The following is a 24,394-nucleotide window of genomic DNA, read 5'->3' on the forward strand; positions in this document are numbered from 1 at the left end:
TGCAAAGCCACAGTCTCTCAAGTGGATTACAGACTCCACTGGTACTGGAGGAGGCATGGTGCCCAGAGTGCATCGTGCAGGCCTGCCCGACACAGATCCGGGCTTGCCCATTCTGCCAATGGGCCAGCGGTGCTTGAGACGGCGGTGCCCAGCGGAGCGGTGCTTGAGATGAAGGGCCCAGCGGAGCGGTGCTTGAGACGGCGGTGCCCAGCGGAGCGGTGCTTGAGATGAAGGGCCCAGCGCAGCGGTGCTTGAGACGGCGGTGCCCAGCGGAGCGGTGCTTGAGATGAAGGGCCCAGCGCAGCGGTGCTTGAGATGAAGGACCCAGCGGAGCGGTGCTTGAGACGGCGGTGCCCAGCGGAGCGGTGCTTGAGATGAAGGGCCCAGCGCAGCGGTGCTTGAGATGAAGGGCCCAGCGGAGCGGTGCTTGAGACGGCGGTGCCCAGCGGAGCGGTGCTTGAGATGAAGGGCCCAGCGCAGCGGTGCTTGAGACGGCGGTGCCCAGCGGAGCGGTGCTTGAGATGAAGGGCCCAGCGGAGCGGTGCTTGAGATGAAGGGCCCAGCGCAGCGGTGCTTGAGACGGCGGTGCCCAGCGGAGCGGTGCTTGAGATGAAGGGCCAAGCGGAGCGGTGCTTGAGATGAAGAGCCCAGCGGAGCGGTGCTTGAGATGAAGGGCCCAGCGGAGCGGTGCTTGAGACGGGTGTGCCCAGCGGAGCGGTGCTTGAGATGAAGGGCCCAGCGGAGCGGTGCTTGAGATGAAGGGCCCAGCGGAGCGGTGCTTGAGACGGCGGTGCCCAGCGGAGCGGTGCTTGAGATGAAGGGCCCAGCGCAGCGGTGCTTGAGACGGCGGTGCCCAGCGGAGCGGTGCTTGAGATGAAGGGCCCAGCGGAGCGGTGCTTGAGATGAAGGGCCCAGCGGAGCGGTGCTTGAGATGAAGGGCCCAGCGGAGCGGTGCTTGAGATGAAGGGCCCAGCGCAGCGGTGCTTGAGACGGCGGTGCCCAGCGCAGCGGTGCTTGAGATGAAGGGCCCAGCGGAGCGGTGCTTGAGATGAAGGGCCCAGCGGAGCGGTGCTTGAGATGAAGGGCCCAGCGCAGCGGTGCTTGTCTTGAAGGGCCCTGTTCAGCGGTTCTTGACACAGCGGTGGCCTGTTCAGCGGTGCTTGTCTTGAAGGGCCCTGTTCAGCAGTTCTTGTCTTGAAGGGCCCTGTTCAGCGGTTCTTGTCTTGAAGGGCCCTGTTCAGCGGTTCTTGTCTTGAAGGGCCCTGTTCAGCGGTGCTTGTCTTGAAGGGCCCTGTTCAGCGGTTCTTGACACGGCAGTGGCCTGTTCAGCGGTGCTTGTCTTGAAGGGCCCTGTTCAGCGGTGCTTGTCTTGAAGGGCCCTGTTCAGCGGTGCTTGTCTTGAAGGGCCCTGTTCAGCGGTTCTTGTATTGAAGGGCCCTGTTCAGCGGTTCTTGTCTTGAAGGGCCCTGTTCAGCGGTTCTTGTCTTGAAGGGCCCAGTTCAGCGGTGCTTGTCTTGAAGGGCCCTGTTCAGCGGTTCTTGTCTTGAAGGGCCCTGTTCAGCGGTTCTTCACATGTGCCTCCAGGGCACCATATCCGGCCAATATCTGGAGTTCACTCGCCATCCGACTTCTTGCTTGCGGGGCCCTCCTGTGCTGGAGTCCCGGGCCCGTGGGTGTCCTCCTTCACACCCGGAACGGGGCTGGTGGGGCCCTCCTGGGCAGCTCACCTGCTGCCGGACTTGTCGGCCGTGCTGCCCTTGCCATCCTTCCGTGAGTCTCTGTGGCCCTTGCCTCCCTTTGTAAATGTGCCAGGTGGCACCCCACTTCCTGAAGGGCCCAGCGCAGCGGTGCTTGAGACGGCGGTGCCCAGCGGAGCGGTGCTTGAGATGAAGGGCCCAGCGCAGCGGTGCTTGAGGTGAAGGGCCCAGCGGAGCGGTGCTTGAGACGGCGGTGCCCAGCGGAGCGGTGCTTGAGATGAAGGGCCCAGCGCAGCGGTGCTTGAGATGAAGGGCCCAGCGGAGCGGTGCTTGAGATGAAGGGCCCAGCGGAGCGGTGCTTGAGATGAAGGGCCCAGCGCAGCGGTGCTTGAGACGGCGGTGCCCAGCGGAGCGGTGCTTGAGATGAAGGGCCCAGCGGAGCGGTGCTTGAGATGAAGACCCCAGCGGAGCGGTGCTTGAGATGAAGGGCCCAGCGGAGCGGTGCTTGAGATGAAGGGCCCAGCGGAGCGGTGCTTGAGACGGCGGTGCCCAGCGGAGCGGTGCTTGAGATGAAGGGCCCAGCGCAGCGGTGCTTGAGACGGCGGTGCCCAGCGGAGCGGTGCTTGAGATGAAGGGCCCAGCGGAGCGGTGCTTGAGATGAAGGGCCCAGCGGAGCGGTGCTTGAGATGAAGGGCCCAGCGCAGCGGTGCTTGAGACGGCGGTGCCCAGCGCAGCGGTGCTTGAGATGAAGGGCCCAGCGGAGCGGTGCTTGAGATGAAGGGCCCAGCGGAGCGGTGCTTGAGATGAAGAGCCCAGCGCAGCGGTGCTTGTCTTGAAGGGCCCTGTTCAGCGGTTCTTGACACAGCGGTGGCCTGTTCAGCGGTGCTTGTCTTGAAGGGCCCTGTTCAGCAGTTCTTGTCTTGAAGGGCCCTGTTCAGCGGTTCTTGTCTTGAAGGGCCCTGTTCAGCGGTTCTTGTCTTGAAGGGCCCTGTTCAGCGGTGCTTGTCTTGAAGGGCCCTGTTCAGCGGTTCTTGACACGGCAGTGGCCTGTTCAGCGGTGCTTGTCTTGAAGGGCCCTGTTCAGCGGTGCTTGTCTTGAAGGGCCCTGTTCAGCGGTGCTTGTCTTGAAGGGCCCTGTTCAGCGGTTATTGTATTGAAGGGCCCTGTTCAGCGGTTCTTGTCTTGAAGGGCCCTGTTCAGCGGTTCTTGTCTTGAAGGGCCCAGTTCAGCGGTGCTTGTCTTGAAGGGCCCTGTTCAGCGGTTCTTGTCTTGAAGGGCCCTGTTCAGCGGTTCTTCACATGTGCCTCCAGGGCACCATATCCGGCCAATATCTGGAGTTCACTCGCCATCCGACTTCTTGCTTGCGGGGCCCTCCTGTGCTGGAGTCCCGGGCCCGTGGGTGTCCTCCTTCACACCCGGAACGGGGCTGGTGGGGCCCTCCTGGGCAGCTCACCTGCTGCCGGACTTGTCGGCCGTGCTGCCCTTGCCATCCTTCCGTGAGTCTCTGTGGCCCTTGCCTCCCTTTGTAGATGTGCCAGGTGGCACCCCACTTCCTGAAGGGCCCAGCGCAGCGGTGCTTGAGACGGCGGTGCCCAGCGGAGCGGTGCTTGAGATGAAGGGCCCAGCGCAGCGGTGCTTGAGGTGAAGGGCCCAGCGCAGCGGTGCTTGAGACGGCGGTGCCCAGCGGAGCGGTGCTTGAGATGAAGGGCCCAGCGCAGCGGTGCTTGAGATGAAGGGCCCAGCGGAGCGGTGCTTGAGATGAAGGGCCCAGCGGAGCGGTGCTTGTGCTTGAGATGAAGGGCCCAGCGGAGCGGTGCTTGAGATGAAGGGCCCAGCGGAGCGGTGCTTGTGCTTGAGATGAAGGGCCCAGCGGAGCGGTGCTTGAGATGAAGGGCCCAGCGGAGCGGTGCTTGAGATGAAGGGCCCAGCGCAGCGGTGCTTGAGATGAAGGGCCCAGCGGAGCGGTGCTTGAGACGGCGGTGCCCAGCGGAGCGGTGCTTGAGATGAAGGGCCCAGCGCAGCGGTGCTTGAGACGGCGGTGCCCAGCGGAGCAGTGCTTGAGATGAAGGGCCCAGCGGAGCGGTGCTTGAGATGAAGGGCCCAGCGCAGCGGTGCTTGAGACGGCGGTGCCCAACGGAGCGGTGCTTGAGATGAAGGGCCCAGCGGAGCGGTGCTTGAGATGAAGAGCCCAGCGGAGCGGTGCTTGAGATGAAGGGCCCAGCGGAGCGGTGCTTGAGACGGGTGTGCCCAGCGGAGCGGTGCTTGAGATGAAGGGCCCAGCGGAGCGGAGCTTGAGATGAAGGGCCCAGCGGAGCGGTGCTTGAGACGGCGGTGCCCAGCGGAGCGGTGCTTGAGATGAAGGGCCCAGCGCAGCGGTGCTTGAGACGGCGGTGCCCAGCGGAGCGGTGCTTGAGATGAAGGGCCCAGCGGAGCGGTGCTTAAGATGAAGGGCCCAGCAGAGCGGTGTTTGAGATGAAGGGCCCAGCGGAGCGGTGCTTGAGATGAAGGGCCCAGCGCAGCGGTGCTTGAGACGGCGGTGCCCAGCGCAGCGGTGCTTGAGATGAAGGGCCCAGCGGAGCGGTGCTTGAGATGAAGGGCCCAGCGGAGCGGTGCTTGAGATGAAGGGCCCAGCGCAGCGGTGCTTGTCTTGAAGGGCCCTGTTCAGTGGTTCTTGACACAGCGGTGGCCTGTTCAGCGGTGCTTGTCTTGAAGGGCCCTGTTCAGCGGTTCTTGTCTTGAAGGGCCCTGTTCAGCGGTTCTTGTCTTGAAGGGCCCTGTTCAGCGGTTCTTGTCTTGAAGGGCCCTGTTCAGCGGTGCTTGTCTTGAAGGGCCCTGTTCAGCGGTTCTTGACACGGCAGTGGCCTGTTCAGCGGTGCTTGTCTTGAAGGGCCCTGTTCAGCGGTGCTTGTCTTGAAGGGCCCTGTTCAGCGGTTCTTGTATTGAAGGGCCCTGTTCAGCGGTTCTTGTCTTGAAGGGCCCTGTTCAGCGGTTCTTGTCTTGAAGGGCCCAGTTCAGCGGTGCTTGTCTTGAAGGGCCCTGTTCAGCGGTTCTTGTCTTGAAGGGCCCTGTTCAGCGGTTCTTCACATGTGCCTCCAGGGCACCATATCCGGACAATATCTGGAGTTCACTCGCCATCCGACTTCTTGCTTGCGGGGCCCTCCTGTGCTGGAGTCCCGGGCCCGTGGGTGTCCTCCTTCACACCCGGAATGGGGCTGGTGGGGCCCTCCTGGGCAGCTCACCTGCTGCCGGACTTGTCGGCCGTGCTGCCCTTGCCATCCTTCCGTGAGTCTCTGTGGCCCTTACCTCCCTTTGTAGATGTGCCAGGTGGCACCCCACTTCCTGAAGGGTCCAGCGCAGCGGTGCTTGAGACGGCGGTGCCCAGCGGAGCGGTGCTTGAGATGAAGGGCCCAGCGCAGCGGTGCTTGAGATGAAGGGCCCAGCGGAGCGGTGCTTGAGACGGCGGTGCCCAGCGGAGCGGTGCTTGAGATGAAGGGCCCAGCGCAGCGATGCTTGAGATGAAGGGCCCAGCGGAGCGGTGCTTGAGATGAAGGGCCCAGCGGAGCGGTGCTTGTGCTTGAGATGAAGGGCCCAGCGGAGCGGTGCTTGAGATGAAGGGCCCAGCGGAGCGGTGCTTGAGATGAAGGGCCCAGCGCAGCGGTGCTTGTCTTGAAGGGCCCTGTTCAGCGGTTCTTGACACAGCGGTGGCCTGTTCAGCGGTGCTTGTCTTGAAGGGCCCTGTTCAGCGGTTCTTGTCTTGAAGGGCCCTGTTCAGCGGTTCTTGTCTTGAAGGGCCCTGTTCAGCGGTGCTTGTCTTGAAGGGCCCTGTTCAGCGGTTCTTGACACGGCGGTGGCCTGTTCAGCGGTGCTTGTCTTGAAGGGCCCTGTTCAGCGGTGCTTGTCTTGAAGGGCCCTGTTCAGCGGTGCTTGTCTTGAAGGGCCCTGTTCAGCGGTTCTTGTCTTGAAGGGCCCTGATCAGCGGTGCTTGTCTTGAAGGGCCCTGTTCAGCGGTTCTTGTCTTGAAGGGCCCAGTTCAGCGGTGCTTGTCTTGAAGGGCCCTGTTCAGCGGTTCTTGTCTTGAAGGGCCCTGTTCAGCGGTTCTTCACATGTGTCTCCAGGGCACCATATCCGGCCAATATCTGGAGTTCACTCGCCATCCGACTTCTCGCTTGCGGGGCCCTCCTGTGCTGGAGTCCCGGGCCCGTGGGTGTCCTCCTTCACACCCGGAATGGGGCTGGTGGGGCCCTCCTGGGCAGCTCACCTGCTGCCGGACTTGTCGGCCGTGCTGCCCTTGCCATCCTTCCGTGAGTCTCTGTGGCCCTTGCCTCCCTTTGTAGATGTGCCAGGTGGCACCCCACTTCCTGACGGTGCCAGGGTAGTGCCTTTGGAGGCTGCCGTCTCTGGCCTCTGGCGCCGGGCCTTGCCTTTTTTGTTTTTTTTCCCCAGGGGTGGGCTGGCTGTCCCTTTACTGCTGGCCGATGTAGCTGCCCTTGAAGGTGGTGGACTCCAATATCCCTGTACTATGGTCCTTGTAGGTCCAGGGGTGGTGGTGGCTGAGGTGCAGATTGGACTCTTACGAGATGGAGGGGGTGGGTCGGGTGATGGAAAGAGGTTCATTTTGGAGAGGAAAAACTTTTTAGGAGCAGTGGGAAGGGTAGGTGCAGTGGGTATGGGAGTGGAGGAAGAGGATGTGGTTGTAGGAGAGTCAAGTCTGGTGTCTTTGGGTGCAGGTGCTTGTGACGGAGGCTGTCGTGAGGTGGATGGCTGTTGGGTGGGTGGCTGCCTGCGTTTGTGTGGTTTGGAAGAGGGGGTGACAGACACACTGGGAGAGGACACAGGGGACGTGTAAATGGCAGTGGGGGTGGTGACTGCACGTGTGCGGAGTGTTCTGGTGGGTGTGCTGGTGATGGACGTAGTGCCTGATGATGTTGTGCATGCAAGTGTGAGTGGAGACGTCACAGGGAGGGAGGAGGGAGACGAGGAGGAGGGGGTCACAGAGGAGGCAGTGGCTGTTGGTATGTCTGCATGTGGCTGTTGCATGTGTGAATGCTTGTGTGATTTGTGGTGCTTATGTCTGGATGAGCTGCCCTTGGGTGTTGAGGTGTGTGCAGGCTGGTCTGTAGGTGTGTCTGGGATAGGCAGAGGAACAGGGGAGTGGGACTGGGTGGAGGAAGTTGGAGGAGGGAGGCAGGAGACAGGGACAATGGCTGCCGTCAGTGCTGAGGCCAGAGCGTTGAACGATCATTGATGGGCAGCCTGACCCGAATGAATGCCCTCCAGGTATGCATTGCTCCGGTGCACCTCCCTTTCTACCCCCTGGATGGCATTCAAAAGGGTAGACTGCCCAACAATGAGCGTCCTGAGGAGGTCAATGACCTCCTCACTGAGGGCAGCAGGGGTAACTGGGGCAGGGCCTGAGGTGCCTGGGGCGAAGGAGATGCCCACCTTCCTGGGGGAGCGGGCACGGGGCGAACGCTGAGGGGCTGCTTGGAGGGCAGAGCTGGTGCGCGGGGTGGCGGCTGTACCTGTTGTTGCAGTGGGCACGGATGTTGCCGCCACCGCAAGGGAGCTCCCTTCCGAGGACGTGTCTGTGTCGCTGATGTCTCCACGTGTCCCCGTTGTGGAGCTCCCCTCGCCCTCCGTCTCACTGGTGAAATCCGAGTCGGTTGCATGGCCCTCCAGGGCCATGTGAGATGCAGCTCCCTCGTGCTCCGATGCCACTTCTCCTCCGCCTGATGATGCTTATGCACACATGAACAGGAAGACCACAAAAAAGGGGGGGGGAGAAAATAAAGACATGTTGAGTGCATGCATTGGCAACACAATTGGCGGAGAGGACAGACACAGAAGCCCCCTGCACTACGCCGCGCACTTGGGGTACACTACTCAATCATTGGGACTTGGCCTACAAGCCTATGGACGACAACTGCACACATAGGTGACACAGGGCCATGGATAGCTGTACTTGGCACCCTACAGAGGTGGGGGGCGGGGGCACAGGGCCATGCCTTACGGAGGGGCCTAACCTACAGAAATCGCCCTGGCCTAGGGATACCCACAGCCCTCCTCCCCACCCAGACACCTCCACTGCGCGCTAAGATTGCAGAATGTGCTGGTACTCACCCCCTTGTGTCTGCTGTGATGTCCTCACGCGCCCATCCAAATCTGGGTAGGCCACCGCCAGGATCCGAGACATCAGGGGGGTCAATTGACGAGTGGCACCCCTCCTACGTTGGGAGGCCATCCCCAGCAGAGCCTCCGCGGTCTTCCTGCTCCCGCCGCGGATGTCCTCCCACCTCTTGCGGCAGTGGGAGCCCCGTCTGTTGTGGAACCCCAGGGTCCGGAAGTCCTTGGCGATGGCACGCCAAATGTCGATTTTCTGATGGGCGCTGACCTATGTGACATGTACAGGGGGAGAAATAACATTATTAGGATTTTCTGCATGCTCGATGTGAGTGGCCCCCCATCCCCACCCTTGCCATGTGGCACATGCTCTCATCCGTCCTTTAATGCATGCCTCAATCGCTCCCCTCCCCACCATCTTACATCCACCCGACTCAACCCAGGCATTGCCCCCAAAGCATGGTCCCAATGTACTTACCTGTTGGTCTGGAGGACCGTAGAGTAGCGCATACTGGGGGAGGACCCCATCCACGAGTTTCTCCAATTCTTCAGAAGTGAAGGCAGGGGCCCTTTCCGCAGTCGCAGTAGCCATTGTATCTTCCAGACCGAGGTCACAGCAGCACTTGCAGTATAGGTCCTCTCCTGTGGATGATCAGGTCTCGAGTGATTAAGCAGATAGAAAATGGCGGTCACGTCCGCGGCGGTGCGTCCCGCGACCGCCGGCGCACTTCGTCATTGGCTCCTGAAACCCATAGGGTTCAATGTTAACCAATGCGGCTTTGCGCCGCGGTCTTCGACCGCCTACCGCCACGGTGTGCCACACCAGTGCATTGACCTCACATCCCATTGTCGCACTTCACAGGTCAGGCAGCCGCCATTTCAAGGGCCCACATGGCTTAATTTCTACTGCGTCACACATGCCTAGGCCTTGCATCGACACTCATACAAGCCATTCAATGCATAGAGAATCGTGTACTGTGCAAGCTGTGGGAACGTACCTGTTGGTTGATTGACTCTGTGCTCGCTGTTGTCCTTCCTAGGCACAGTCCGCTGGGACTTGCGAGGAGATGGAGGAATGTTCCCGTGTACAGACCGCTGGTTGACCTGTCGACAATGGAGGAACGACATGTCATTCTGACATACAGGCTTGACCGAGCCACTATACATGAACTGTGTGCCCAGCTGGAGGCAGACCTGATGTCACCCATCCGCCAACCCACAGGGATCCCCCCTCTAGTGCAGGTGCTGTCAGTACTCCATTTCTTAGCAAGTGGGTCATTTCAAACAACAGTGGCCATTTCATCAGGGATGTCTCAGCCTATGTTTTCAAAGGTGTTGTCCAGAGTGTTGTCTGCCCTGCTCAAACACATGCGAAGATACATCGTTTTCCCTGAGGTGGGGGATTTGCCTACAGTGAAGGGTGATTTCTATGCCCTTGGACATATTCCCAACATCATTGGTGCCATTGATGGGACACATGTGGCTTTGGTACCCCCCAGTGAAAGTGAACAGGTGTACAGGAACAGAAAAAGTTATCATTCCATGAACGTCCAGGTGGTCTGTTTGGCTGACCAGTACATCTCCCATGTAAATGCCAAGTTCCCTGGGTCAGTGCATGACACGTACATCATGCGAAATAGCAGCATCCCTTATGTGATGGAACAACTACGGAGACACCGTGGGTGGCTAATTGGTGACTCAGGTTACCCCAACCTGTTGTGGTTACTGACCCCAGTGAGGAATCCCAGGACAAGGGCAGAGGAACGCTACAATGAGGCCCATTGGCGAACTAGGAGGATCATAGAAAGAACCTTCGGCCTCCTGAAGGCCAGGTTTAGGTGCCTGCATATGACAGGTGGATCCCTAATGTACTCACCAAAGAAGGTGTGCCAGATCATTGTGGCCTGCTGTATGCTTCAAAACCTGGCATTGCGGTGCCTTTTCTGCAGGAGGATGGTCCAGATGGTGGTGTTGAAGCAGCTGTGGAGACTGCGGAGAGTGAAGAGGAGGAAGACGAAGAGGACGACACAGACAACAGGGACACAGTGATACAGCAGTATTTTCAATAATACACAGGTAAGAATCAACATCGGCATTTTACATTTACTTACAGTCTCCTGCCTCTCTACTGTCTGTCCTTTTCACCCAGTGTATGCTAACAGAGTTGTGACTTTCCCTTCAATTTCAGAGCTGTGGGCCCCACTGCGTGACCTCTGCTTTGTTTGCCCATGGACTACAGCTGTGTGACAGTGGTATGTTGTCATCACAATGTAACTGGTCATTTTTGCACGTTTATGTCTAACACATATTTTCAACCATAAATAGGCAGACTCCAGATTATTTGTGTGCGATATATGTTTTTTTTTTTTTAAAGTGCTCAATTTAGGGACATGGTTGAAAATCGGTGATGGGTGATGGTGGAGGAATGTCCATGGCAGAGTCCAGATTCTCAGTCTCACAGGTGCATTGTCCATATGCCTGTGGAAGGTGGAGCCGGGGCAGTTTAAGGTTGGACAGGGTGACAATGTGGGACAGTGGGATGACATCAGGGGGTATCCTTTCCTGGCAGGGGTCTTGGCATCCTACTCTGTCTTCTTCCTAGATCTCAGGCCCCGCTTGCGGGGTGGTTCTTCTTCTGCAGGAGGTGGGGTTCTGGTGGCAGGTTGTTGCTGTGTCGGGGCCTCCTGTCCACTAGCGCCGGCGGAGGTGGTAGGCTGTTCCTGGTCCATGCTAGTGACAGGAGCCCTTTGTGGTGCCACATGGTCCCACAATGTGGTGACAATCTGGTTGAGAGCCACAACGATGGTGCCCATTGCGGAACTAATGTTTCCCAGTTCTTCCCTGAACCCCATAAACTGTTCCTCCTGCAGTACCTGGATCTCCTGGAACCTGGCCAAGACCGTCGCCATTGTCTCCTGGGAGTGGTGGTATGCTCCCATGATGGAGGTGAGGGCCTCGCGGAGAGTGGGTTCCCTGGGCCTGTCCCCCCCCTGTCGCACAGCAGCCCTCCCAGTTCCCCTGTTTCCCTGGGCCTCTGTCCCCTGGACCGTGTGCCCACTACCACTGCCCCCAGGTCCCTGTTGTTGTTGGGGTGGTGGGTTTACATGGGTGCCCTGTAGTGGTGGACACACCGCTGATTGACGTGTCCTGGAGACAGAGGCATGGGCCCGCTGGGTGGGTGCTGTGCTGGTATTCCCAGAGGGGGGTAGGTCTGCTGTAGCCTGTGGCTGTGTGAGGGGAACCAACTGTCCCGAGGTCCCCGATGGGCCGGGCTGGTCATCTGGGTCCAGGGAGACAGCTGCTGTCATCACTGGGGGCCTCTTCTGGGGGTGGGATGGACATTTCTGGACATTTCTGGACCCTCCTGGGCGGTGTGGTGGCGTTCGGGTCCTGCAGGGGTATAAGAGTATGGTTATTGCTTCTGTGTGTGCCATTTCATGAAATGGGTGGGTGCCCGTGTACCCCAGTGCTGGCATTCCTTTGTGGGGGCTGTTGGGACGGCGGTTTGTGGGGGAGATGGGTATGTGCAGTGGGCATGCTTAGGTGATGGCTGTCGATGGTTTGTGGTGGCATGCAGGGTTTGGTGTTGGGATGGGTGGGTTGTGATGGTGAGACATTAGCAATGAGGATGTGTGATGGTGGTGGGGGGGAGGGTGGGGGTATGAGTTGGCATGCTGGTGGGGTGAGGGATGAAGTAGTGGAGATTTGACTTACCAGAGTCCATTCCTCCGCCTACTCCTGCGAGGCCCTCAGGATGCAGGATGTTCAAGACCTGTTCCTCCCATGTTGTAAATTCTGGGGTTTGAGGTGGGGGTCCGCCGCCAGTCCGCTGCACCGCAATGTTGTGCCTGGATACCATGGAACGCACCTTCCCCCGTAGGTCGTTCCACCGCTTCCTGATGTCGTCCCGATTTCGTGGATGCTGTCCCACAGCGTTGACCCTGTCCACTATTCTTTGCCATAGCTCCATCTTCCTGGCAATGGTGGTGTGCTGCACCTGTGTCCCGAAAAGCTGGGGCTCTACCCGAACTATTTCCTCCACCATGACCCTGAGTTCTGCGTCTGAGAACCTGGGGTGTCTTTGGGGTGCCATGGGGTGGTGTGGATGAGGTGTGAGGTGGTGTTTGCGGTGATGAGTGTGGTGAGCGTAGTGGTGTGTGGTGTTTTGTGCGTGGTTGTTGTGTGGGTGATGGTGTAGTGTGCCTCTGTGTGATGGTGTTCTCTATTCTGTGCTGTCTCTCTCTGGGCTTCTTCTCTGATTAGTGGTCGTAGGGGTTTGTGGGTGATGTGGGTGTGTGTTTTAAAGTTAATTGGGTGTGTGGGAGTGTTGTGTGTATCTGTCTCCGGTGTGTGTATTTCAAATAGTCCAATGTGGCTTTGTTTTGGGGCTGTATGTGTATTTTGAGCGCGGCGGTGTGTACCGCCAATGGAATACCGCGGTTGAAAGACCGCCGCGTGGATTCGTGGGTCGTAATGGCATGGGCGTTTTTCTGTTGGCGTGACGGTGGAGGTTTGGTCTTCGCCAGTTTAACGCTGGCCGTTGGTGTGGCGGACTTTTGTTGATGTCGGGTTTTTGGCGGTTTGCCTCTTGAGGGTCAGAATGACCGTGGCGGTTTACCGCGACCGCGGCGGTGTTGTGGCGGCCTTCTGACCGGCGGTAAGCGGCTTTTACTGCCGAGGTCAGAATGACCCCCTATAAGTCCTATAATTCAAAGAAAATAAGCAGGACTGGAGCAGCACATCACTCATGGACCTTGGAGGACTGAATTATCTTTTTTAGGCCCACGGAGATTAAGGGCCTTATTTCGAGTCTGCAGTCTTAGGACCACCATGTCGGCGCTGGTGGTCATGCGGCAAACGGCCTGGCGGAGAAGACCGCCAAATTATGACCATGATGGTAAAACAACTGAATACAGCCAAAGCACCGCTGGCACTGCTAGTGCGGTGTGGCTGCCACAGATGACGGTTGCCTCCTGCAGGCTGGTGAAGACCATATTTCAGCCTGACAGATTACGAGGTTGCACACCACCAAGGTTTCCTCCGCAGTCGCACCACCACAGAAACCAACAACATAAAAGAAGACACTCACCTTCAGGCAGCCATACTCGTCCAGAGCCGCCATGGAACCAGAACTGCACTTCTTCCTGCTGCTCCTGCCTACCCAAAGACTCCGAAATCTGCAAAGATGACAGCAATTTTTTGAACACTCACACAACAGGCATTCATGAAGGGGGTCCGAGGGTGACACACACACTTAATTGCACACTTACATGCATAGTCATACACAGTCACACACCCACTCTCACATACACAACAAACAGACCACAGCTACCAAACACACACACACATGCACACATCACTAACACACACAGGTACACACGGAAACACTGCACAGGCCCACACTCACACAGTAGCATACAACAACACAAGTCACAAACACAACACAACAGCACCATCTCCAGTCACTTGGCAGGAACCCACAGTGGACACTACCCAGGCAAACGTTACACATACATCACAACATAACAGCAACAGGCCAAAAATACATACAATTACACAATCACAAGACTTAGAGATCGACTTAGCAAGAACACCGTATCTAACATTTCATCCACATAACATACACACAGTCAAGGTACACAAAGCCATATAGTACACCAACAAACACATCTCAACACAAACAACACACAATACCAACACAACAAAACCGCTTGGACACACAAATTTCCATCACGCAACACATAGGCTACCAGCCAAATACAAAAGCACTGCAAACAACCTCACATACTGCCCAAACAACAAACGTAGCTGAAGCAAAACACACGCACACACATACAGACAGACAACTAATGTCAGCCAGGAACAACTCTATACTAGGGAAAGAAATTCATGACAGAGATGTAACCAGGAACCCAACTACATATTGGTTCAAGTAATTATTTTGGAAAAATGTTGGGAAAAAAACAAAGGCCAGTCTATTTTTGCTACAGTCTGTAGGCACACAGTGCACAGATGTGTGCCACAAATTTGACTCCTGAATGCCACGTAACCTTCACAGCTAAGGGCATCTATAGGGCAGGCAGGCACCTCAGGGGTTATCTGGTGGAGGAGCAGGGGTTTGGATTTAAGTTTAGGAGTGGGCATTTGGGAACAGGTTTGGGAGGGGGTTTGAGCTTGGAGTTAGGTTTAGGGGGCTGGGTTTTAGGTGGAGGGGTGGACTTCTTTGCAGGGGGAGGGGCATGGGAACCTGCAGGGGGTGCAGCGGAAGGCTTGGAGGTGAAGGGCCAGACTTAGGGAGGGACAGAGCACATTTAGGGGTATAACGAGGTGGGAGAGTAGTAGGGAAAAAGGCAAACTCCAAAAGGAAAGCTTTCTTAGACACACAGGGACAGTCGTAGCAAAATGATTTGGGTGTGGAGGGAGAAGGAGTGGTTGTAAGAGGTGTTGGTGTGGATGTCTTGGGTGCATGTTTGCGGAGGTATGCTTGTGGGTGGTGGGTGTCTGTTGGGTGGGTGAGTGAGTTTATGTGTCTTGGGAGGAGGGGGGTTGAGGGGCTGGGAGATGCCGTGGTGGGTGAGTGACTGTCTTTTGGGGTAGTGATGCAGGTATGGCGTATGTACTGCATGTAGGCATGTCTGTGATTGTGGTGTCTGCTGGTCTGGTGACCGGTGTGCATATCTGAGAGTCCGCTGTGTTGCTGTCTGTGGGTAGGATAGGTTTAGTGGCTGGATCTGTGAATATTGGTGTGGAGTGTGCAGGTGTGTAGGTGTGCTGTCTGTGATGCTGGGGATGGTGGGGGTGTCAGGGCAGGTTGTGACTGTTGCTGTGTGTGCATCTGAATGTTGCTTGTGTGCATGCCGGTGGTGTGTCTTGTGGTGCTTATGTTTGTCAGAGCTACCCTTGGATTTTGAGGTGGATGTCTGCTTGTCTGTGGGGGTCATTCCGACCCTGGCGGTAAATACCGCCAGGGCCGGGGACCGCGGGAGCACCGCCAACAGGCTGGCGGTGCTCCCTTGGGCATTCTGACCGCGGCGGTTCGGCCGCGGTCAGAACAGGAAAACCGGCGGTCTCCCGCCGGTTTTCCGCTGCCCTGGGAATCCCCCATGGCGGCGCAGCTTGCTGCGCCGCCATGGGGGATTCCGACCCCCTCACCGCCATCCTGTTCCTGGCGGTTCCGCCCGCCAGGAACAGGATGGCGGTGCGGGGTGTCGCCGGGCCCCTGGGGGCCCCTGCAGTGCCCATGCCAGTGGCATGGGCACTGCAGGGGCCCCCGTAAGAGGGCCCCACTTTGTATTTCAGTGTCTGCATTGCAGACACTGAAATACGCGACGGGTGCCACTGCACCCGTCGCACATCCTCCACTCCGCCGGCTCCATTCGGAGCCGGCATCCTCATGGAGGGCTGTTTCCCACTGGGCTGGCGGGCGGCCTTTTGGCGGTCGCCCGCCAGCCCAGTGGGAAACCCAGAATGACCGCCGCGGTCTTCTGGCGGTTCCCTCCAGGAGGGCGGCTCCCGCCGCCCGCCGGGGTCAGAATGACCCCCTGTATGTTTTCTTTAGCTGGGTCGAGGAAGAGGGATTTGGGATTGGGAAGAGGAAGGTGGAAGGGGATGGTAGACAAAGTGTGATTGGCTTCCGTCAGTGTTGAGGCCAGAGCCTGAAAGGATCTCTGTAGGTCAGCCAGTGCACCTTGAATGCCCTCGAGAAACGCATTACTCTGTTGGATCTGAGTTGCCAGTCCCTGGATGGCATTCACAATGGTTCACTAACCCTCAGAGATTGACCTCAGGAGGTCAGTAGCCTCCTTACTGAGGGCAGCAGGGTTGACAGGGGCAGGGGCAAAGGTGCCTGCGGCAAAGAAGACGCCCACCCTCTTGGGTGAGAAGGCACGGCAAACTGGGTAGGGAGCTACAGGAAGGGCAGTGGTAGTAAGGGGAGTGGCGAACAGAGATGGTGCTGGGGTGGTCCCAGATGCGTCCGCCAGGGAGTGTCCACTGGAGGAGGATTCCGAAGATGAAGACGTTGATCCTGTCACCTTGTGGCACTCCCCCTCGCCCTCTGGGCCACTGGGTCCTTCAGTGACGGTGGTATCAGCACTCTGTGTCCCGTGGCCAGCAGTTTCCCCACTCTGTCGTGCCCTGTCCCTTTTGCCTGCCGATGCTGATGCAGAGAAACAGAGAGAGAGAGAGGGTCATCACATTCTCAACATACACATGCATTACACAATACACAACATTAACAGCATATCTATGTTTTAAAAAAACCCAGTTAGGAACCATTTAGCCTTACCCCAATCCACACTTGCCCCGCCCATCACCAGTAGTCATGTTACATGAAAATAAACTCATCTCACTTCTAATACAACACAGCATGTAGCTTTGCAATCACATACCTAGCATGTGGCACTATCAATAACATTCACAATGTCAAATACCTCAGATTAAATCACTACATGTGTCATACCCAAACAGTGAGCCTCATAAAACAACATAGCGTGTCATACAAACATCTATCAAGAGTATCTTAAAAAGGGTTCGAAAGAGTCTGGCAACACACTGATCTTACTCATTGTCATATGTCATGCTGGACATACACAAAATGTACATGTCCAGCAATAGGGTCCTTCTTAGCACACTGGATACACCCACAGATAACGACAGGGAGCATACTAACACCTTCAATACAATGGACTGCAATCATGTCCATAAAAGCCACATTCTATTCCAATATATACTTCAACATGAATACATAAAAATACCTACATCACTAACATGTGTCCAGACGTATAACCTAACACCTAAGGACTGAAGTAACACTGACATAATCCACTATTTATGTAAGCATGATTGACACATACACCTAGAGTCCAGCAAATTTGTCTGACAACATATCACATTGCATCCAACATGTGTTTGTCAAATGGAACCCCAGGTACACTATTAAGTGAGGCAGAAATTAGCTGATCTATTAAAATATCTGTCTCAACTGCCTCAGATTAGAAAAGATAACTCTGGCAAAGTAGAGGCCTCAACATAACAATAGGAACGAAGTAACAATTGACACATGATATAGGCACAAAAAAGTGTATGTTGCACCCATATAGGTATGGTACAGCCCTATGTAGCATGGGCAAAATACATGGCCTAAGGGATCAGCAGGCTACTCATTTTCCTTCCCAACACCATATTCATGGTACATAATGTTTGAAAACACATGTCAATGATGTGTCTAGAACTGTAAATGCTTCATTGCCGCCATGCTTTCCACGATGTACGATGTCCACCCCCATCAAACATCGCAATTGTCAATGTATAGTTTAGACATAACAATGGGGACATCTCCTTACCCCTCAGAGGGAGTGTAGTAAGAATGCCATGTCACATTCCTGTTTGGGATGACAGCCTCAGATGAATTTGCCAATGATGTCAGGACACAGGATAACTTGGCCCTGTTACTAATCTATCAGACCCTGTGTAGCACATAGACCTAGATCCAGTGGACTAGGTCTGGTCAGAGACCAAAGACCTGGACAGCTTATCAATTGGGTATATGGACTGTGGAACATTAGGTGGGAAGGATGACACTACAGGTTACACATATGTACAGCAAGTGGACAGAACACTTGAGTGATAGCAAGTAGGCAAACATGACCATCCTCTCAGTTCACACTCATGCACAATTTCTCATCTGTTTGAGAACCTGAGACCTACACAACTTCACATTTCAGGTACACCAACTTACACATATTGGTATAACATTGGACTCACCTGCTCGTCTAGCGCACCATATAGCTGTCCATACAAGGTAGGACCTCCTCCACAAACTTGTCCAGCTCTTCAGGAGCAAAGGCTGGGGCCCTATCACCTGCAGAAAGTGACATGATAGCTCCCAGAGGCAGTACACAGCAGCTCAGGTAGTGGAGGTCTTGCTGTCAGCAGTGTTAGGAGTCAAGTGAGAAATACAGCAGAAAATTATGGTCACGTTCCCCACGTAAAGGACCGTCACCCCCGGCAGAAACTGCCATTGGCCCAAGTCCGCCATAGGCAGCAATGTTTTCCAAAGGCAATTTACACTGCGGTTGCAATTGGACTCACCTCATCCTCTGGGGCACCATGTTGCGGTTCAGAGGTAGGACCTCATCCACAAACTTGTCCAGTTCTTCAGGGGTGAAGGCCGGGGCCCTCCCACCTGCAGGAAGTGGCATGATAGCTCCCAGAGGCAGTACACAGCAGCTCAGGAAGTGGAGGTCTTGCTGGCAGCAGTGTCAGGAGTCAAGTGAGCGATACAGCAGAAGATGACGGTCAAGTTCCCCACGTACAGGACCGTCACTGCCAGCGGACATAGCCATTGGCCCAAGTCCGCCACAGGCAGCAATGTGTTCCAATGGCAATTTACACTGCGGTTGTCACCGCCTACCGCCATGACGACATCCGCCGGTGGAGTTAGGTCGCTTCCACATGTCCAGTACAGTAGGTTAGACAGCAGCCATTTTGAGCACATTTCTTGTATGGAAATAGTTTTGAATCTGTGTCATTAACAAATTCCTATATTGTGCTAAGTATCAGTAAGTACAACCTTCAGGTTTATTTGTCCATGTGTGCATATGAGTAGTTAGATCAGTGTAACAGAGGCTTTGTGCTGATATAAATGCACACCTATTCTCAACATACTATGAGACATATTTACAAAAAAGTGGTGCATCACTAGTGATGCATCACTTTTCTTTCAGCCACCTTGCGTCCCCTAACGGCACCATAGTAGCATCGTATTTACAATACGGCCTGCCATTGCGCATGTTAGGGGCAATAGCGTATTTTGTTTGATGCTATTGTGATGCCATACTGGATTAGCATAAAAAAGGTTGCAGTTTTAAGAAGCCCATTGAAATCAACGAGAGCCTCATTTTAACACCTGCTTTAAGCAAGGCGTTAAAAATGACGCTAGAAATGGCACAATTAAATTTTGTAAACTCCATGGCACCATTTTTAGCGACCCTTTAACGAGGGAACACCCCCTTTGCATACATCATGCATATATAATGCATGATGTGGCATAAAGGGTTTACAAGGTGGTGCAACACCTTGTAAATGTGGGGCTATGGTCTCAAATGTAGTGTTAAGGGGTGCAAGGGCCCTGTAAATCGGGCCCCATGTGCATTGGTAATGTAGATAATGTGCTAAAAATGTGTTTCACATGTAAAGTCGGTTAGACTAACAAACACTGACAGTCACAGAATAATATGCTTGTATAACACATTGAAAATTGAGGGAATGTGCACCAAGCGGAGTGTCGTAGGATGCATAGCATTTAGCGGTCCTGTAGATGTCAGATGTTGTAACCAACCTCGATTGCAGATATGTGTGAATTGTATATGTATATCTTCTTTATGTGTGCATCGTTCATGTTACATGCAAATCTCATATGTTTCCACATAGTTACCCTGGCATGAGGAGAGGAAGAAAACCTTCAGTCTACCGGCTACTAGAAGACCTTCAGGCCATGGAAGAGAGACATACTATCCAGACATATCGGCTGAATAGGTATACAATCATGGGTCTTTCTGATCAGCTGGAGCCTGATCTGTTGCCCGCCATTCGCAATCCCTGTTGCATACCTCCCATTGTTCCAGTGACGTCAGTGCTGCACTTCCTGGCCACTGTATCCTTTCAGAATACAGTGGCCCTACCTGAACGAATGTCTCAGCCCATGTTTAGTCTAGTTTTGAGGGATGTAATGTCAGCAAAGTTGAAACACCTGGACAGCTGCACCAGGTTTCCCCAATGTGTGGATTTGGCTTGTATGAAGGCAGAGTTTTATGCAATGCGACACACTCCACATGTGGTTGGAGCCATAGAAGGCAACCATGTATCCTTGGTACCCAAGTGCCAATGAACAGGTATATAGGAACAGGAAAAACTACCACTCCATCAATGTTCAAGTTGTGCATTTGGCAGACCCACATATTTCACAAGTCAGTAGTTTCCAGGATTAGTCCATGATTCCTTCATCATGCGGAACAGCAGTATCCCACAGCTGATGACACGACTCAACACAGAGAGGGCCTGGCTGGTTGGTAAGTCAAATTTGACATGTGTGTTTACAAGGTTTATCTCCTGCTATCACAATTGTGCATGTCCTTGATATATGTTTGTGTAATTCTACCTATTTGCTCACAGGTGACTTTGACTATCCTAACTATCCTTGGTTGTTGACACCAGTGAGGTACCCAACCACACCAGGGGAAGTTAACTACAATGAGGCCCACGGAAGGACAAGGTGTGTCATGGAGCGAACCTTTGAGCTCCTGAAGGCAAGATTTTGCTGCCTGAACAGATCAGGATGAGCCCTCCTCTACTCACCCAACAAGGTATGCCAAATAATTGTTGCCTGCTGCATGCTTCACAGTCTTGTCCTGAGACGTCAGATATCATTCCTACCAGATGAGGGGAGCCAGCAGGACCTGTGGGTGGAAATGCAGATTTGTCAAGTAGTGATGATGAGCCAAATGAGGATGAAGCAGGAGACTCCAGGCCAGATCTCATCAATCAGTATTTCAACTGACTCAAGGTATGTGATGTATTCTTGATGCAGTGATTTACATTAGTAACGTAGGGCTGATGGGTAGCATGTCACCTCCTTTTACCCATCAGCTATGAGGTATTAGGTAGCTCCAATGCCTATGAGTGGGTTGTGCATGCAGACTGTAGTTTGGTCTTGTGGACAGCACACAGTAGTTTACAGTGTCATGTATTGTTAATGCACATACAAAGTCACTCTTTGGAAAATGACTTGTTTGAATTGAGGAATGTTTTCTGCTATGTCCTATCTCTTCTCTATGTCAGTCACTGATTTGCCGAGCTCCAGTTTGGTTCCTCATCCTTGGCAAGTCACAGACAGTGTCAAAAGCAGATAGGAATTGTAGCCACACATCAGAAATGGACACAACAGTAACCAGGTAATGATTGCAATGAGTAGTGGAGTGTAAGTAACATGGCCAGACTGTCAGGACATTGGGGTGGAATTGTGCTTGCCCATCAATATGACCTGTCAGATACTGGAGGTGGTCAAATTATGTAATTGGTGTGTCCATATGTGTGTGGCACATGTGAATATGTAGAGCCATAGCCTCTACCATCACAATGGTTTCCATTGTATGAAACCTACCTTGGACGTAGCTGTTAGTGTGTTCCTACTTTGCAGACCAATGTGCATGACTCTGTCGACTGACATAGGTGAGTGACAAGCCTACAGGTATGTGACCAATGTAAGTGAAAGATCCCTAGACTGGGAATATCAGCTCTGATATCTCTCTGTACCATGGGGTATTATGTTGGGAAGCTAAGGTACGGTTATGTGATAAGGCTTTACCAGGTGATACAAAGGAACAATCTGTATGCCTTCTAGCTTGTAGGAAGATTGACATGTCCCTAACTTCTGTATCCTGTGGATTAGCAGTGTCTGGCACCTTAGCAAACATCCAGATGTTACTATCAGTCATAAGCTATGTGCTGTTTGCATGTAAACCATTACATGTTTGTAGATGGAGCATACAAAAGTTTTAGAATTTGTCCATATTTGAATTCTAATGTAAAGAGTGTCCTGCTGAGAGAGTCCATGTGTGATGTCCATAACATAAGTTGTACAATACAGAGGGACATATTGATAACAGAGTCGAAATATATTACAGTTGTACATGGTTGAAAAATGAGACACATACAGGACGTGTCTTCAAGTGTGATTTATTGTGAAAAGTAAAACAATATGCGTGATTACTAACAAAAAAAAACACAATATAAACAGTGAAGGATTCTGTCATGGTGGCTGGAATGATGAGGGTAGCTGCTACACCATTATGATAAAACAATTCCAGTGTCATTGTATCTTGGAAAATGGAGTTTGGTTTAAGAACAGTGGGTGTATCTGTGGCACACAAGGCGAACAAGTCAGGATAGGTTCACTTCCTGGCACTGGGTTTGGTCTGGCCATCTGCTCTTCTTGGATGTCTGGGTGGATGGCCACGTTTGCAGGGGCATTCCTCTGCTACAGAGGGTGGGGTGTCTGAGGCATGTCCTTCCCCTAAAAGGGCCTCAATTCCAGTAGCAGCCACAAATATTGAAGGGCCTGAAGACTCATTACTAGTGGAAGAAGCATGATGGTGTGCTGCAGTCCTACTCAGGGTAGTATTGATGTCCCTCAGCACCCCAGCAATGGAAGCCAGGCAGGCATTTTGTGCCTACCACTGCTGCATGACTTCCAGGTGGTGGTGCCTCTGCAGCTGTTGGATTTTCCCCACCATGGTTATTACCTGGCCAATCATGCCTTGGGAGTTTTGGTATGCTCGAAAGACTTGGGAGATGGTTTCCTGGTCAGTATTGTCCCTTTGAGCCCCCATCCGTTGACCCACGCCACCCCTCCCACACACCCTATCCCCATGTGCATGTGTCCCTGGCACAGTGTGCCCACTCCCAGTGGTGATAGGACCATCATTGACAGGGATGACAAGAGGGGACTCAGGTACCTGTACTGTGGTGCTCACAATGGATGATACAGTCCTTGGGACACAGGTTTGGGGGTGAATGGAAGCCTGTTATTTTAGAAGCAACAAGGCTGGGAGGAGTTAATGTGGGCTGGGTGAGGATGACAGTTGTTGACTGATGGGCCAGCTTCCTCTTCAGTGTCCACACATCCAGGGGTGTTGTCCTCACTGGGGCCTTCATCCAGAGGGGGTGTGGTAGTCACTGGTATCCTGTCCATGGTGACATTGGCAAGGTTACCTATGTGAGAAGTGGAACACAGAGTTACTGTTACATTTACGGTATTTGTGATGTTGTGTGAGATGCTGACAATGCCTTAACATGATCACCAGCAATGACAAAGACAGCTGCTGCACAATCCTGCTTTGTACAAAATGAGACTCTGTAATTTCAATACCATACATCATGCTTATAGCTATTAAACGATGTTGGTAGTGATTGGACTGATGAGGCCATCTTATGTTGCCTGATTACTGACATGGATATTCATCTTTGTTGCCTACTGAAGTGTCTGACATGATACATGTCACAAAAAAATGAGGTGTACAATGCACAATAGTGTCAGTGTAGTACACAGTATGGGAGTAAGCAATAGACATGTACTTGTAACTGGATGTCCTGTGTGTGCATCCACTTTGGCATCTAGATTCCCACCCGTGTGGGTATATTTCAATCTTAGGAATCTTTATTCTAACGACATTGGGATTGGGCACTCAGCAATAGCTGTGTTTAGCTTGTGAAGATAGTGGGAGTGGGCCAATGCATTGCTATCATTACCATTCACTGTTTCATACTTGCACAATCAAGATGGCTTATATTGGTTGTTAGTTCGACAAGCATAACATCTCACATTTGGTGCACTGTTCAGATTTTCACAATGGTGGGATATTGCATTCTAGGAAGTGTAGTGTTGTGAGTTGCCAGTACTTCATGTGCCATTTCTAAGGGCTGTGGAGCCAGGTGAGTTTAGTGGACATGTGGCATGCCAGAGAGGGGGGATTAGAACATTTGAACCGAGGTGTAGTGGGTGGTATGTGAATTGGGGTAGGTTAAGGTGCTGAGGGAGCATGCAGGACATGACTGATGGGTGACATGGATTTTGTTGGGACTTACCCCCAGGTATTCCAGTCAGGCCCTCAAGATGCAGTATGTCTAAGACCTTCCCCTCCCAAGATGTAAAAGTAGGGGGAGGAGGTGGGGGCCCATCGCCAGTCTTGAGTACCACCAGCTGGTCCCTGGATGCCATGGAACATACCTTCATCTGAGGTTGTTCCACCTCTTCCTGATGTCCTCCCTTGTGCTTGAATAGCTGCCTACAGAATTGACCCTGTTGACTAATCTTTGCCACAACTCCATTTTCCTGGCTATTGATGTTTGCTGAACTTGTGCTCTAAACAGGTGTGGCTCGACACTGACAATTTTGTCCACCATGACCCTAAACTCCTCATCCATGAAACATGGGTGTTTTTGTGGGGACAAGGCAGTGGTGGCGAAGACGTTATGGTAGTGTTCAATGAAAAAAGGCTGCAGTAAAAGGTGAATAATGAGGTGTAGGTGCTGTGATGTTAGTGGGTGAAAGTTGTAGATTGTGTGTGGTGGTAAAATGTGTGTTGTGTATGTTGTGCACGGATGTAATGTGTGCGTAGTGAAATGTATGTGGATGGCTAAAGTAGATTTCTCAATATTTGTTTACGATTTTGCTTGTCTGTGGCTGTGTGTGGCGTTCTGGTTGGAAAAGATTGTGAGTTGTGTAGGGGTGACTCGTATGGTGCATTTTGTAGGTGTGTCGGCTGTGTGGATGTGTGTCAGGTGTGGAATATTCAAACTATCCAATGTGGTGCTGTGTTCATTGTGATTTGAGTTGAGACTGCCACGGTTTGCACTGCCAATAGTTTTCCACCATGGAAGAACCGCTGTCGTGATTTGTATATCATAATCTAATGGGAGGATTTTTGTCAGGCTGACGGTGCTGGTAGTGGAACCGCCTCTCTTCCGTCCTCCAGTGTCCTGGGGTTTTCAGAAAACTGACTGTTTTTTGGCAGACT

Source organism: Pleurodeles waltl, chromosome 10 (genome assembly GCF_031143425.1).
Source record: "Pleurodeles waltl isolate 20211129_DDA chromosome 10, aPleWal1.hap1.20221129, whole genome shotgun sequence".
Classification (NCBI taxonomy): domain Eukaryota; kingdom Metazoa; phylum Chordata; class Amphibia; order Caudata; family Salamandridae; genus Pleurodeles; species Pleurodeles waltl.